At 37.7% G+C, this 18,157-nt stretch overlaps 1 long non-coding RNA gene across 6 annotated transcripts in view; it reads right to left on the minus strand.

Moving 5' to 3' along the window:
* Positions 1 to 18,157, minus strand: part of LOC110222410 (uncharacterized) — a 156,566-nt gene that overhangs the window by 26,343 nt on the left and 112,066 nt on the right. The gene's annotated exons all lie outside the window — the stretch shown is intronic.

Consider the following 18,157-nt stretch of genomic DNA (forward strand, 5'->3'; position numbering starts at 1 on the left):
CCCTGTTTCTTTAAAGTCTTATTATATCTTTACCCATGTGTGTCCTTTTTTTCTTGATGATCTTTTTCCCCCCCTAACCTCCTTACCTAGTTTATTTTTTCTCTTGTTTTGAAGCTTTATACATGGCATAATTTATTTACTTTTCTTGTGTTTCATTGAGATACTTTCAAGTTAAATATTGTACTCTCCCCTATCTTTACCCCTCTTCCTAGAATGCCTCAAATGCTTCAATCATTTTTTTTTATTGATAATTAGGCTCAAATTTGTAAGATGTCATTTAGCATTGCAGCAAGTGTTCCTGCGCTTTTTAGAAAAAAAAAAACTATTCCATTCCTTACTGTAATTTCTTGTGGCTGCAGAACAATCTTGCATTATTCTAATGTCCTTTCCTTTGTATTAGAAGGTCTTTCTCCTGGCTGCTTGCAAAATTTGAAAGTATTCAATTTAATTACTGTATACATTGGAGTTTTCTTTTTTTTTTATTTCTGGAGGCAATCTGTAGATTTGTTTGACTGATGTTTTGTAGCGAAGATTAAGAAGCTCTAAGAAGCTTTCAAAAATATTATTTCTTGCCCTATGGTATTCAGGGTTTTAAAAACTTGTCATGTTCTTCTGAGACACCTATAATCTTTCAATTATTTATTTCCATGCATCCTAGCTTCAAGAGCAGACATTTTAGACTGTGTTCTTTCAGCATTTTTAAACTTTTCTTTGTTTCTGCCAGATCTTGCTCCACTACAGAACTTTTAGATTTTATACCTTTTAATCTATCTCTACTTCTTTAGAGAGATCCCCTATTGTGGATTTATTTTATAGTCTAATCTGATAATTAGGCTTTTAAAAATCCATATTGAGAACTCCAAGTTCTAAATTCCAGCCATTATTAATTTCTTTTTTATGGATATCATTTTTCATTTGAACAATTTTGGAATTCCTTTTTGGTGTTGTTCCATAATCCACTGGGCACCCAGAAAATATATTTATTTCATCAGGCACTTGTTCATTGTCCTTTGTTTCATATTTGTTAAAAACACACACACACACACACACACACAACTTTCTCTTCGAGAACACACTACTCACCTTTCTTTATGGGTTTAGGTTCCTATCTGTTAATTTATTAATATGCTCTCTGAGCTTTGTATTGAGGCTTTTAAGCTTGAAATATTTGATATTTCAGTCTTGGTGGTTGTTATCCTCCCATCACTAACTTTCTGGCTATTTCTACTTTTTGGTGGGTACACCCCTAATGCTAGGCTCCAGGGCTGGCATATACAGATCCATGATTTATTCATTTCCTTGAGTTTCATCTCTGGGGACACAACTGGACTCAGCTGTTTTTTAGTCACCTTTTTTTAAGGTCCAGTGAAGCTGCCCATCCCGGTATTTTATCCTCATCTCTCCCTTTGCTTTCCTTTTCTTCTCACAGCTATCCTGAGTAAACATCTGCCATTCTTTGTGGGAACTGGAAGGGGCCATAAACATGTTCTGTCAGAGTCTTCAAAACTTCAGGAGTTTATAACTTAGGGTAAGCCCCAGTCAAAAGACAGCCCATTTTCATCACTTCCCTCTCTACCCTAACCTTGTACCTTCTCTTCAGCTACCTGTGCTTGGACAATCAGTGACTACCATTAATTCAAGAATAAATGTGGAGTTCTGATAGTTTCTGAAACAGGTGACTAGTGGGGATCCCAAGATGGTCCTCAAGCACAATTACTGTCTGTTCCTACTGGAGGTTAGGCTGGTGGGGTAGAGGTATTGAATGAGTGTTTCAAAGCTTAATTCATAAAGCTTTTACTTAATTCATAAAGATTTTACTTTTCCTTTGGGGAATAAAAAAATTTCCTGTAGAATTTTGCTTTAATTTCTTCACATTTGATAAATAATGCTTTTTGGGAGAGGGGGGTGAGGACTGAAGGAATTTGGAGACAATTATTAACATGCTATCTTTCTAATCATGTGTCTATCTTCTCAGAGTTTCATTTCTTAAGTGAAAATATGATTCTCCTTTATTGCCCTGAAAAGTATTCTTTAGTTCTTTCAAATGCATGATATACATACATACACACATATATATGTGTGTGTATACACACACACACACACACACACACACACACACACACATACACGTAACTGGTGAACGGATTTGAATTTTTCAATAAGACAACTTTTATCCTGAGAGGCTAAGAAGAGAAAAAAGGAAAGAGAAGTTCTTTTGGGGGGAGGGAGTTCAGAATTACTGTCATTCAAACCATTGTGATTAATGTCTATGATTTTTAGGAACAATGCAACCATTGATTGAACCAGGTGTGTGGGGGGGAGGGGAGAAAAGAAATGGGGGAGGAAAGTGAGAGAGACAGAGACAGAGGGAAAATTTTTGCTAAAGACCAGAAAGCTTGTGGTGACATTGGTCAAATCTCCACTTGACATCAGTACACTCTTGCGTAAAATGAGGAGACTGACATGATTATTCTTAAAGGCATTTTTAGCTCTAATATTCTATACTCTGTGATTCTTATTTTCTTTCTTGTTAGCAACATTAAAATCTTTTAAAATATCCTACCTCTGCACTCTTCTTCAATTGCTAATAAAGCACCAAGAAGGGATTTTGGGATATGATAAATTGCTTTTATTGTCCCCAAATTCTTAGACAAATGACTAATAGAGCACTTTGGTAGACTGGAATACATTTAATATACAGATTACATATGATCAATGCAGAGTTAAGTAAGAGAACCAAAAGAACATTATTCATTATGGTTTATTGCTGTTCAGTCCTTTTTCAATCACGTCTGACTCTTCGTGACCCCTTTTAGGGTTTTGTTGGTAAAGATATGGGAGTGGTTTGCCATTTCATTCTACAGCTCATTTTACACATGAGGAAACTGATTGCTTAGGGTCACAAAGCTAGTAAGTGTGTGAGGCCAGATTTGAATTCATGTCTTTCTGACTCCAGACTTAAAGCTCTCTATATTGTGTCACTTACCTGTCCCTCATCATACTACAATCATGTAAATAAAAAGAACACTAAAGTAAATCGGAATGCTGAGTAATTATCATAGCCAATCTTGCTTCTGGAGAAAAGTTATGGAAGCATCTTCCTCCTTTGAGAAGAGAGGTGAGATATTACAGGTAAAAAATGGTACCTGTCCTATTGGACGTAGTTATTTTGCTTATCAGTTTTATTTAATTGTTTTTCTTTGTTACATGGGATAACTCATTTGGAAATAATAGATTTAAAATTAAGTCAGTCCCTAGGTGAATTAGACCACCTGAATTGGACCTTAGCCTCAGGCTGGCATATTGGCAAATGTCTATTAACATAAAAACAAAAGACATCAATGTTTTGTTTGTTTGTTTGTTTGTTTTAAATTCACAGATAGCATCCCTCTTGAGTGAAGGAGAGAGTCATTCAGAGTATACCTATATGTGCCAAAACTTCCAGGAAATTTTTTTTAACACAATACAAATTTACAAATAGGTAAAAAAAAAGGTTTCTATAAACTGAGAATAGAATTCTTAACAGCATCTCTAGAGACAGACAGACACCAACACCCATACAAACATTCTTCCAAAGAGAATAGATTATTGGAAGCCTATTGACATGAGGTCTCCAGCTCCCAGGAAGTGGAGAGAGCCGCTACGTGCTAGTTTGGTTCATAGAGCTACTTCCTCTTTCACAGTCACCAGAAAAGAAGAGCATATTGGAAGAATGAAGTAAAGGATACTTCCACAAGCTTCTGCTTTGTCTGCAAGAAGAGAAATACAACTATTTCCTGTAATGAAGGTCCCAAGGCCTCAAGGCCCAAAGAAGAAGAGAGTATGGATTTTTTATATGGACCTTATTTTTAAAGGTACTTTAGTTTCATGCTAGCATAATGCATCCTGGTGTAATGAGAAGAGCATTAGATTTAGATTTCAGAGAACTTAGGTTTGCATTCTAGTTCAGTACTTACTGTTTGACCTTAAGACCTCTCTAGTCTTAAGTTTTTTCATTTTCAAAATGAAGAGTTTATACTAAGTTATCTCTGGAGTCAGTCAGTCAATAGTCAGTAAACATTTATTAAACACCTACTGGGGCAGCTAGGTGGCATAGTGGATAGAGTGCTGGACCTGGAGTCAGAAAGATTCATCTTCCTAGTTCAAATCTGACTTCGGACACTTGCTACCTGTGTGACCCTAGATAAGTCACTTAACCTTGTTTGTCTCATTTATTCATCTGCAAAATGAGCTGGAGAAGGAAATGGCAAACCCCTCCAGTATCTTTGCCGAGAAAACACAAATGGGGTCATGAAAAGTTGTATACAACTGAAAGCTGCTCAATGACAACAAAAAACACATGCTATATATTGGGCACTGTGCAAAGCCCTGGTCCCTTCTAAGTCACATTCTGTAACTTTCAGATGTGGAGAGAAAGTTACTTATCCAAAGTTACATGTTGAGTTACAAAGTGGGAATAAGAATCTAAACATCCCAACTGTAGTTTAGTTCTTCTTTTACTACAACATAATAATATCTAATATTTATGTTTTTACAAAGTGTTTTACAAATATTATCTTATTCAATCCTTAGAACAATGTTCTCATTTTACAGATGAGGAGAAAACTTAGGCAGGGAGGGACTGAGTGACATGCCCAGGATCACACAGCTAATAGATGTCTGAGGTCAGAAATGATCTCAAGTCTTCCTGACTTTAGATTCAGTGCTCTATGCACTGCATCACTGTCTCTATGTCTTCATGAGGGCCTTAAAGCTGTAGGACAGGGAAATGTTCCACCAAATTTAGAGGAAATAATATTTAGAATTAGAAGTAAAAGAAATTTAGAATATAGAATGTGAGAGCTGAAAAGGTTCTTAAAGTCACAAAACCATAAAGTGTTGAACTAGAAAGGACTTTAGAACACGCACTAGAACAGAATGTCAACACATAGAAAAAAGAATGCTGTAGGGCTTAGCACTACCTTAGAAATCATCTATTTCTAGTTTCACATTTTACAGAAAATGAAACACTTGTCCAACATCACCCAGTAGTGCCAGATGCAGAAATTAAATATGGGGTTTGTAAAATTCTCAATTCCATTTTAGAAATTGTTTAGAGAAGCCCTAAAAGGAAAGGTCACTTCATTCCAGTTAAATCCTGTGGACAACGGGGTTAAGCAGTATTTCTCTGAGAAGATGGTCATATTTACTAGAATAATACAAATGACTAGCAGGGGAAATACCATCTGCCAGACTGTTTTTGCAACTGTATGGAAAACGACGAGGGCTGTGGCCATTGCTGGGTTTTTCTGAGGTTGGGAGCTGATCCCTCTGGCATGTGGTCAATGTGGTCGTAAAAGAAATCATGGAGTTCTTGGAAGGCATCCTCTTCCAAACAACCCAGTAGGGAGGGTTCCAATTCCACCCTGCTTCCTCACCATTAAACCAATAGCTCACCTTTACAGTTTTTAAAACATATTTCTCATAACTTCATGAGGTCAGCAGTGCAAGTGTTATTAGCCTGGTTTTAGAGATGAGGAAATAGAATCACTGAATCTCAGTCTAGAAGGTACCTTATAAGTCTCCCAGTTCAATTTGTATCTGCAGAACATCCTAGAAAAATGAACATCTGACTTTTGATGGAAGACCTTTAGTGAGGGGGAGCCCACTGTCTCTAAAAGCAGCCCCTATCACTTTGGAATAGCTCTAAATTTTAGAAAAGTTTTTCTTATGCAAAATTGAAATTTGCTCTTTGTAACTCGTGCCAGTTATTCAGAGCTCTTTTCTCTAGGACAAAAAAAGTCTAATAGTTCTTTCATAATCTATCCTTCCAATATTAGAAACAGGTTAAGATATCACTCTTCAGTCTTAAGTATTAATCAATGTAAACACGCCCAATACCTTCAATCAATTTTGCTATGGCATGGTTCCTAGCTGACAAATGTACCACTTCAGTATGGTATGCAAAGCCCTTCACAACCTGATCTCTTCCTACTTTTCCAGTCTGTCTACACTTTACTGTCCTTCATGTACTCCAGATACAAGTACACTGGGTCATTTGTTGCTCCTTACACAGGACCCTCCATCTGTAGACTCCTTGCATTTGTACTAGAATGTTCTTTCTCACATTCACTTAGCTACCCTTGTTTCTTTTAATTCTCAGACTAAATCTCACCTTTTGCAGATGGTCTTTCCCGACCACCTCTCCTGCCTCTTCCAGCTCCCAGTAATTTCCCTGTGAGAGTACCTTACTTTCGATATACTATATACATATGTATGTGTATATGTGTATGTATATGTGTGTATATATACACACATGTATATGTCTACCTGTATCTTATATGAATCTAGTTTTTTGCATGTTATCCCCACCATTTGAGCAGCAGCCTTTGAGGACTGAGATCACATTACGACATTTCCTCAAATCCTTAGCTCTTACTACACAGTAAATGCTTAATAAATAGTTGGTGACTAAATGACAATAATATACACAATTACTATAACATAAATAGTTGCTGACTAAATGACAATAATATACACAATTACCATAACAATGTACATAAAGTCTACTCTAAAAGGCAACAAAACTCAAGTAAAATACAACAATCTTGGGGCAGCTAGGTGGCATAGTGGATAGAGCTCCAGCCTTGGAGTCAGGAGGACCTGAGTTCAAATCTGACCTCAGACACATGACACTTACTAGCTGTGTGACCTGGGCAAGTCACTTAACCCCAATTGCCTCACCAAAAGGCAAAAAAAAATATATAATAATCATATAACCACAGGCGGAGCATATATCCTTCCCATATATTAATAATTAGTAAACAATAAAAGTAGAAAGTAACATGTAAAATCAGTCACCGTGACTTTGGGAGATAGTGGAGAATAGAAGGGCTTAGTGTGCTATGGTTTATGGGGATCTTGAAGACTCAGACATGACTGAACAATAAAAATATACTTCAAGTGGTTTTCCTTAACTGTTTTGGGGTAATGTAATATTACGTAGAGAAATTTGTTTCAATGTTTGCTGGGAAGCATCTAACATATCAAAACAATTTGTAAATAAAAGGTGTTTTATACACACACACATATATACATACACACACATATATATAGGATTTTTAAAATCACTCTCATTTTCATTTCCAAATATATGTCTTCTCTCTCTTGACCAGACAGCCCTCCCTTATAACAAATAAAAAAAATGATGGGGAAAAACACGGAAAAGTTCAGTAAAACTAATACATCAACCTAGATGTACACACACACACACACACACACACACACACACACACACACACACACATATGTATACATATACCACCCCCCACCTCTCCCACCCTGCCCAAGCACCAACCTCTGAAAGGAAAGGAGAGAGAAATATTTTCTTATCTATTTTTGCAGGACCAAGCTTGGTCAATAGGATTGCATAATGTTCAGTTTCACAAAACAAAATATGTCAATAAATTACATATGGTTTTAAGACTGGGCCTGGAATTTCATTGGTATAGGCAACTCCCAGGGAGGAATTTCCTCTATCAAGGCAGATCAGAACAGTCTCTGAAATATACAGTCTCAGATTGTTGTCTGAGTATGAGACAGGCAGGACTTGAATCCATCTCTCTCTCTTTCTCCTACATATATGTGAATGTATATACTTATACTTATTTTTTAGCACACTCTTCTCTTTTACCCTTCTGTTCCTTTAGATAAGTTTTCTAGAGCAATAATAAGGTCATAAGTTCTAAACCACAATATTGGTGATACCCATGAGGTCAAATTTGCCTTCTTGTCTAAATATATCTAGTTCACCTTGATGTTTGCCTATAGCCCAATACTTTGTGCACTAACATATGGATATAAGAAGATATGGGGTTAATTGCCTGTTCCATTCTTATATTTTTCTCCTGTCAGTTTTTGGGTGCTTCTGTTCCTAGTTTTTTTGTAGTGTAGACATTTGGCATATACTTGGTAGGCAGTTTTCTCTTTTCTTTGTTTTTAGTTTAAAGCCTTCCTTATTAGACTTGCAACATCCTAAGCAAATACATGTTTATTAGTCCTTGCTAGATATACTTCATCAATAGGCTAGAGTTCATCTTTCCTTTATTTTAAATTCTGGTCCAGAAATCACAATTTTGTTTCTAGATACTGTATTCTTAACGTGCTTCTCTTTCTCAAGAAGCCCTTAATTTTGATAGGTGATAATGAGTAATTAACCAGTCAATGAATGTTCTCAAGTGACTAATACGTGCCAGGCACATCCTGATGAAAACACCACTTTGTCACCTTACAGTCTAAAACAGGGCTGGGGAACCTGTGGTCTCCAGGCCACATGTGGCCTGCTAGGTCTTCAAGTACAGCCCTTTGACTGAATCCAGGAGTCACAGAACAAATCCCAGTAAAAGGACTTGAGGCCACAGATTCCCCACACTGGTCTAAAATTTCTCTCCCATTACTTCATTATTTCCTTTTATTTATTTTTTTAATTAATTAGTATTTATCTCTCCCCCCCTCAAAATTTAGAAGAATAAAAGCTCTTGCAACAGGTATCAAGAAAAAAATAAATTTCAACATTGACCATGTCCAAAAATGTATGCCTCATTCTTCATTCTGAATTAATCACTTCTCTGTCAGGAGATGGGTAACAGATCATTACCAGTCTTCTAGAATCATGGATGGTCATTGAACTGATCAGAGTTATTAAATCCTTCAAAGTTGTTTTTCTTACAATATTGTTGTTACTGTATAATATTTTTTCTGATTGTGTTCTAACTTTACTCATCAAAACATTCCCAAGTTTATCTGAACCCACTCCTTTTATGCTCCCCACTCCTTTTATAGTATAATAATATAGCATTTACATTCATTTGACCAATAAACATTTATCAGGTGCCTACTATTGCAAGTCACAGTACTAAGTATTAAGGATGCAAAGACATCTAAAAGAAAATCTCTAGTCTCATGGAACTAACAGTCCAATAAGAAAGACAACAAGCACAAATAATTTTGGACAAATAATATGTATACAGAATAAATTAGAAATAATCAACACAGGAAAGACACTAGAATTAAGAAGAACTGGGAAAGACTTCCAGTGGAAAGTGAAATTTTAATTGGGACTTGAAGGAAGCCCAGGGATGCCAGGAAGGAGGATGATGAGGGAGAGCAATCCAGGCATTGGGGACAGCCAGAGAAAGTGCTGAGTGTCAGGAGATGTGGGGTTTCTTATCTGTGGAACAGAAAAGAGTTCAGTGTTACGGAGTAGCAGAATAAAGGGATGGGAAGAGATGGATAGGGTTGGGTTGCAGTATAAGGTATAAGAAGACAAGAAGAATGGGGATGCCAGGCTATAATGGGCTTTGAATACTTAGAGGATTTTATAATGGATCTTATAGATAAGTAATGCCAAATTCAAATAGAAAGTAGGGCCACTAAACTATACATAAGGATCCATGTTGACTTGGAAAATCACATATTAATATTATCTATGTTTTATTGTATTTTTATTTATTTTGCTAAATAGTTCCCAATTACATTTTAATCCAGTTTGAGCTACACTTTGGAGTGTTGTTGACAGACCACTTTTTGACAATTCTGCTACAGGTTATAGGGAAACATTTGGTTTTATTGAGTGTGCGGGGGGGGAGGTGTGTGTGTGTGTGACATGATCACGCTTGCATTTTAGGAAAATCATTTTAACAGCTAAATGGAGGATTAACTGGAGTGGGGAGAAATTTGTATAGCAGCGAGACCATGATGAGGGCTTGGAACAGATTGGTAACAATGTGAGAGGAGAGAAGGGAGCATAAGCAAGATCTGTTATGAAAATAAAATCAATTATTCCTTGGCAACAGTTTGGTTATTGGGAGTGAGAGAAAGTAAGGAATCAACGATGATATTTAGGTTGTGAACCTGGATAGCTGAGAGGATGGTAGTGTCTTTGACAGCAATAGGGAATTTCAGAAGAGAAGGTTTTGGGGAAAAGATAATGAGTTCAGTTTTGGACATGTTGGATTTAAGGTTTCTACAAGATGTCCAATTCAAGATGTCCAATAGGTAGTTGAAGATTCCAGACTGAAAGTCAGGAGAAACATTAGGTTAGCTCAACAAGTAGACTTGAGAATCATAAGCAGAGATGATAATTAAATCCATGGGAGCTGATGAGATCACCAAATGAAACAGTTTAAAGGGAGAAGAGAGAGCCTAGAACAGAGCCATGAGGTACATCCATAATGTTGTAGGGACAATCATAGGTCATGACCTGGATGAAGATACAGCAAAGTAACTGAGGAGTGGTCAAAAAGTAAGAGGAGAACCAGGAAAAAGTAATACTATGAAAAATTAGTAAGAAAAGAGTATCAAAGAGAAGACGATTTACAGTGCCAAAAGCAGCAAAGTGATCAAGAAGCAGAATGATTGAGGAAAGACCATTATATTTAACACTTAATAACCTTGGAGAGAAGAGTTTCAATTCAGTGATGACGTCAGAAGCCAGATAGTATAGAGTTAAGAAGAGAGTGAGAGGAAAAAGAGTGGAGGCATCTTTTCTTTTTTAGATTGTCTTCTCAAGGAATTTAGTCATAAAATGAAGAAAATATATGGGATGGCAGTTAACATGAATAGATGGATCAAAGGAGATTTTATTTTTGAGAATGGGGTTAACATGGACACGATTGTGGGAAATAGGGAAGAAGATAGTATACAGGGAGATATGTGAGAGAATGGGGATGTAATCTGTTAGAGAAGACGGGATAGAATGGAATCATTTGTCATGTAGAGGTATTTGCCTTAGAAGAAGGGCTGCTCTGCACATGAGATGGAAATGAAAGAGGAAATAGTGGCAGAAGGCCACATTTGAGATAAAGAGGAGGGAAGAAGAAGAAGCTCTTGACAAATTGCCTGATTTTTTTTTCAGTAAAATATGAGGGAAGATCCTGAAAGAATGTGGGAAGGGGGAGCCACGGGAAATTTGAGAGAGTATGAAAAGGTTTGAAAGATCCACTGTAATGAATGGGATAGTCAATTAATTATGAAGGTATAAAACAAATATCTGCAGCAATGAGCACCATGTTTATGTTATGGAAAACCAATTTTTAGTGGAGCTAGTCAGCACAGCTTCATGATTTCCTTCAGCTTCATTCAGCAACACATGCTTATGGGTAAAGATAATAGATTATTGGAGCGATCTGAGTCTGGGGCTTGACAGGGCAAAATTGGTGATAAGAGAAGAATACTAAGGCCATGCGAGCGATAAGACAAAGAACTAGATATTTTCTCTAATCACTATGACTTTTGAACCTTTTTAAAACAGAAATTATGCATCAAAGGTAAAGTGTTTTTAGTTATTTCCATGGTCTATGACACCCAGAACCTAAGAGTCAATTAAAAAAAATCTTCCTAGGATTTGATGCTCACTGACCCTGAGCTTACTTTGCTCCCCTTGCCCCTCTCCCCTACTACTGATGGTAGCAAAGCTGCACTAGGAGACCAAGGATAGGACTCAAGCTTATCAAAACCCATCCCTCAGAAAAAACAAGCAAACAAACAAACATCCCTACACTCCAGTACTCCTTCCCTCTTTCCAGTGCCATGGAAAGTCTGACTTCAGCTCACAGATGTTTTCTTGTGGCTCAACAACCAATTTGGTTACAGCCCTTCAGGGGCAAAAGGCTACCAGGAGCTGCAGCCTGGAACCACTGGTGCCAGGGAAAACAGCATCTGAACTGCTGGTGACTGACAAGGTAGACTCTGCCCGTGCCAGAGAAAGCAGATTGTGAACTGCCAGTGCTGGAGTCGAGAAGTGAGGAATAGAGGAACGGAGACAGGTCACCAAGGCAGGCATTAGGGGGATAAAGAGGAGTCAGTGCCACACTGCGGTCCCGAACTGTACTCTTCAATCCAGTGACACTGGCCTCTTGGCTGTTCCACTCACAAGACACTCCATCTGTTTGCTCTGGTCATTTTCTCTGACTGTCCCCCATTCCCAGAACGTTTTCCCTCTTCATGTTTACCTACTGTCTTCTCTGGCGTCCTTTAAGCCCCAACTAAAATCCCATCTTCTACAGGAAGCCTCTCAACTCTAGTGTTTTCCCTCCGTTAGATATTTCCTAATTAATTGTATGTAGCCTGATTGTATATATTTCTTCCATTTCTTGTCTCCCCCACTTGAATGAGAGTTCCTTTCACGTGTCTTTGTATCCCCAGGACTTAGTACTATGCCTGCTTCATACTGAGTACTTAAATGTTTAATGATTAATGCATAGTCAGTATTCTGAGAAGAAGTATGGTATAATGGAAAGGCCCTAGACCCAGAAGCATATGATTTGGATATGAGTTCTGGCTCTGCAACTTACTTGAGATATGACTGTGGGCAAGTCAAATCATTTTTCTCTGGCTCATTTTATTCTTCTTTATAATGGGAACAGAAACACTTCAAATTACCTAAGCACAGGATTATTATGTAGTTCAAATAATGAAATGTGTAAGGTACTTGCAAACCCCAAAGCCCTCTCTAAATGTCAGATATTAATATTATTGTTATTATTACACTGGTCTTCCTGGCTTTACTCTCAGGATTTGACGTGATGAATATCCCTGGCCCCGGCTTGGATGCTTTAAAGACTTAACCTAGCCTGAGCAGAATGGTATGAAGTGATAGGGTCCCAGTAAGGGGCCAGACACAAAAGATCAGATTTTTGGAGCAAAAACATCATAAAACACAGCTAAGGCCTGATTAGTGGATTAGTGCAAACAATGAAACCTATGAAGTTGCATATATTTGAATTTGTGCTATTTAAAGTTATAAATATGCAAAATATTATAAATTGTTCTAGCTCAATAGAAATATATAGCAGGAATTCAAATAATATGACTACTTTACAGAATTCGTTATTCATATTAATCAGGACCTAGCTGTATTGACTATTGCTTGGGCAAGTCACTTAACCTCTATGGGTCTCAATTTTTTCATCTGTGGATAATGATCACTAAGGTCCATTCCAGCCCTAAGACTTGAATGACTTGGCCTGTACTTGATCTGCATGCTCCTCCTCTTGCTTTTTGCCCTTGTTACTTACTACTTCCTTGCTACCATGGTGAAATGGAAAGAGCTCAGGACTTGGTGTCAAAAGACTTGTGCTCAGACTCCACCAATCACTAACTGTATGCCTTTGGGTATGTCACTTGAAATTTGTGAACCTCAGCATTTGTATAATAACAAGCTTTGGATAAATGCCCTCTATCTTCACTTTCAACTCTAGAACATATGATCTATAAAATTTGGACCCAATCAAAAAAGACCAAAGAAGAAGCCATGTGGTGACAATGGAATCCAAGATGACAAACTGTAACCATGGCCCAATGCCAGGTCAAGAAATGACTATAAAGAAACTTTGACTTTGAACAAAGAGTTCCAGTGCGATTTGACATAATACAAAGCATAAGCCCCAGTTGTATTATATTTGCTGCTCTGAATAAGCTTCAGCTGTGGACAGCTCTTACTGACTGCTATTTCTTATATGAGGGGAAAAAAAGTGTTTTGGAGATGTCAGACAGGAATGCCTTACTCCTTTGGCTGTGTAATTACTTAATGTAGATGACTAATTATCATTTACTAATGAAGTTGGTGAGGAAAGAGGAAAACACACTATATCTGGAGTTGGAAGACATGGGCTTGAGTCTCAGCTCTGCTATTTACTAGATGCATGACCTTGGGAAAGTCTCTTCAACACTCTGAATCTCAGTTTACTTACTTATAAACACTTTTACCTTTCAAGATCATTCTGAGGAAAAAATGTTTTGTAAACTGCAAAATGTTATACTATTGTGAACAGTCATTATACTAGGTGCCAAATAATTTTACTGAATGAGCGAATGAGTGAGATGTAATAGGACATTTCATTTTCAAGTTAGGAGATACGTTTTTCTTTTTAAAAAGCGTACAGGTTACTCTTTCATGTGGTACCAAGGAGGTGAAGAGTTCTATGAAACTATCATTATAAAGAATTCATGAAGATAAAAACTCATGGGACCTAATGCTCTGTTCAGGATCCAGACACAGCAGGTCCTTTCTCTCCGGCTCACTACATGTTTACCTTAAATTTGACCCCAAGGTAAAAATGGAATACTCCTGGAAAGAGGAAAATACATGAAGCCCTTTGCTTCTTTAATGACAGGCTCCCTTTAAGCAAATGCTGCTATACCTGCCAAACTCCAAGCTATTGTGTGATGTTGAATGCTGTCTATGTGAATGTGAGCTTCAATGAGTGAGTTCATTTAAGTCCTCAGGATAATACTCAAGCCCATACTTAATAGAGAAGAAATGGACTCCCAGAGACTCGTTTCTTTAAATAAACCTGTTTTGTCAATAATTGGTATTTTTGTTGCAGACATTTCCCATGCAAACTGAAAAGCCAAAAGGAAGTTTAATTAAAAGCTAACAATTCCTTGGCTCAGAGTTGGCCTGAAGGACCAGAACCCAGTTTATTTTGTTTTGTTTTTTAGGCAATTGGGGTTAAGTGACTCGCCCAGGGTCACACAGCTAGTAAGTGTCAAGTATTTGGTAATAGGCTGGATTTGAACTCAGGTCCTCCTGATTTCCAGGCCAGTGTTCTATCCACTGCACCACCTACCTGCCCCTCAGAACCCAGTATGGAGGTGAGAATTCACACCCTAGTCCTTGGGAAGAATCATTGAATTGCTGTGGAATATAGCAATCTAGTGTATCTTTGACAAGGATCAGATACAGCCAGGACAGTATTGCCCCATTCTTAAAAACAGTAAGACTATAAGGTGAGAAGGACTGACTGAGAGGCAAGTCCCTGGGGGTGGAGGTGGGGGCAACAGTAATTCCTTTCTCTAATATCAAGTCATTTTCAGTGATCTCACTCTATGCTATATGATCTGAAATAGGAGAAAACTATGAATTAGCATATTATGCTTATGGGCTAGACAGCTTCTTTCGATATTATTACTATTACTGCTGAAGTAACTCTTACCTTTGTAGAATGCTTTGTACAAAACTAATAAAATGACTATTTTGTATAGCAATAGTAAACGTATGGTTGTTAGTGACTGCTATTCCTAGTATCAGCTATACTGTGTTTTGCTCTATGACTTCGTACTTCATTAATTCTACCCTTACGCTATATCAACATTGATATATAGATCTAAATGATATAGATATGGATAATATAGATATATGCACAGGCATAGTTATAGATCTGGATGATTGTATGGACAACATATGATTCTGATGCATATATATGTACATAAATATATGTATGTGCATATGTATACCATGTACATACATGTGTGTGTATGTGGTATGTGTCTAGCATCCTTTCTGGGCAAGTATTCCCCCTAATTTATGTTCTCAGATTGGGTCCCCTAGGTCATGACTACTCCAGGTTCGCGATACTCAGAGTCTATATTGTCTCACTCTCACTTCCTGAGTCACTGAATTCCAGTGGCAAAACAAAAGTCAAGATTACTGGTGGTGGCCCAAGAAACAGTGGAAGACTTTGGTGCCTTTGACATCTGACCAAGCTCTAAGTGTTCTATAGCATCTGCTTTGGTCAGCTTCATGGAAGTTGGAACATTGTTCTCATTTGCACTTTCTGCTTAGTGAAGTCTTTACATGCTTGGGGTAGACACTCCCCTAATTCACCAACAGATTTGAGGCCTGTCAATTACCCTCAACCTGGTTTAACCTACCTGCCAAGATGGTTTTACTGGGTGTAGCCACTGGACATGCTACAGCCTCTCGGAGCCAAGGGTGGGTCGGGTGATAGGTAAAGCCCTAATGACATGCAGCTCTGAAAAAGCCTCACACCAGAGGTGCTAGGCGTCTCTGAATACACCATATGTACCTCAAAGCAAAAGTATTAATGCAATGCACCATTAAGGATTGTAGGTACAAGGCATTAGTTCTAGTAAATCTGGAGCACAATCTACCCCAACTACTTAGAGCATCGTTGGAAAGGATAGGCATACACATAAAGTTTCCCAGTAGAAAGGCACATGTAAAGGTTACACATGTTGCCAAAGCAACTCATTCCTGCTGCATTGAAAGGGACTGATACATTTTCTTTAATGACTCTACTTCCTCAAAATACAGTAGACCTACTGGCTAGGTCACTCTGCTGGGCTTCTTGGGCTTGGTCTTCTTGGTAGCTTGATTCAAGTTTGCAGTTAAACTCTGGGCCTGCTGTCTCCTGGGATCAGCATCTCCTGTGTGAGTTGCTTAGATGCGATATATCGTTGCAGTAGTGAGAAGGAAAGACAGAGAAATGCCCTCATACCTCACAGTATGGAAGAGAAACAAGGGAAAAAGCAAAGAGCAATTCCTTCTAAAGAGCTTGGTTCTCTAGTATAGTGGGATCTTGATTGCCAGAGATTGCTCTCCTGAAATCTGGTTGTCCTATAAGTTCAACAGTGGTGTGGCTTCAACTACTTAGTGGCTAGTTATCCTTCAATTCCATAAATTTATTGAATAACTTGTTCATACATCCTAAAGTAGCAAAGAAGCATAGATATGCCACATATATTCATACACACACACACACACACACATACACACACACACACACACACACACACATACCATATTTGGGTAATATATACATAAACATACATATTACCATATTATATCATATAATATAGTGTCACATTTTGTTAAGATTTTGTTATAATTATAATTTTATTATATACTATATTATTATTTACCCAAAAGTTCTATCTGGGGGCCTTTGTCTTTCATATTTCTATACTGCTTTGCTGGTGTTTTTATTGTCTCTTATGTCTTCAGTTGTCATCACCATAGAAATAATTCTCAGATCCATTTGGCCAATCCTAATCTTTGTCCTGACCTCGAGTATCACATTGCCAACCACCTACTAGACATTTTGAACTGAATAGACACCTCAACTCAACATACGCAGAACTGAATTCATTATCTTTTCCCCCAAACAATCCCTCTTTCCAGCTTCTCTATCACAATTAAGGGTAGCACCATCCTCCTAGTTGCCCAAACTCTCAACCCCAGGGTCATCCTCCATATCCCACATATGCAATCTGTTGCCAAGTCTTGTCATGTCTACTGTCATAGCATCTCTCATATATGTCACCTTCTTTCTGCTCATATAGAGCCACCAACCTGACCGACCTTTATCACCTCATAACTAGACTACTGCACTCTCCCTTCCTCTAGTTTATTCTCATTCCAGTCCATTCAGCTATTAATGTGAAGGTTTGACTATGTCATCCCCCACTCAATAAACCCTAGTGGGTCCATATTACCTTAAGAATCAAATATGAAATGCTCTATTTGGCATTTAATGCTTTTTACAACTTGACCACTTCCTACCTTTCTAGTCTCTTTAAGAATTACTATCTTCCTCATGCTCTATGATCCAGCCACATAGACATCCTTGCTATTCCTTGTACATGACACTCCACCTCCAGACTCCATCTGTGCCTTTCCACTGCATGATTGGAGTGCTCTCTTTCCTCACTTCCTCTTCTTGGTCTCCCTTGGCTTCCTTTTTGCTTTCTTTGTATCCCTAATACTTAATACAGTACCTGACCTATTGTAAATGCTTAAATGTTTATTGATTGTTATCTATGAGTATATATATATCAGTCTATGACATTTCCTATACATCAATTATGTGAAAGGCAGTGTTCTCTCTTTCCATCTGTCTCTGTCTTTCTCTGTCTCTCTTTGCACATACACGTGCACACACACACACACACACACACAGACAGAAGAAAATGTATCTTGATGAGAGCATGTATGCATTTTCTTGTTGTTGTGGTTGGTTTGACCAGACCTTTGTGTAGGAAGTTATCAATTAGATTCTAACAATGCACAGTAGCACCTTCTCTGTAGTCTCAGAGTTGCCCGGGACACTGAGAGACTTATGTGACTCGGCAGAGTCACACCACCAGTTTGTCTTAGAGGCATGAGTTAGAGGCATGTCTTCATGACTTCAGCCACCTCTCTATTCACTATGATATATACTGTGCATATACATACATACATATATATGCGTATAGGAATGTGCATATATACATATATGTGTGTGTGTGTATATATATATATATATATATACACATATATATACAACATATATATATACATATATATATACTCAAACATATATATGCATATTGTTCA

The sequence above is a fragment of the Phascolarctos cinereus genome, unplaced genomic scaffold, assembly GCF_003287225.1.
Source record: "Phascolarctos cinereus isolate Bilbo 61053 unplaced genomic scaffold, phaCin_HiC Scaffold_2;HRSCAF=192, whole genome shotgun sequence".
In the NCBI taxonomy this organism is placed as follows: domain Eukaryota; kingdom Metazoa; phylum Chordata; class Mammalia; order Diprotodontia; family Phascolarctidae; genus Phascolarctos; species Phascolarctos cinereus.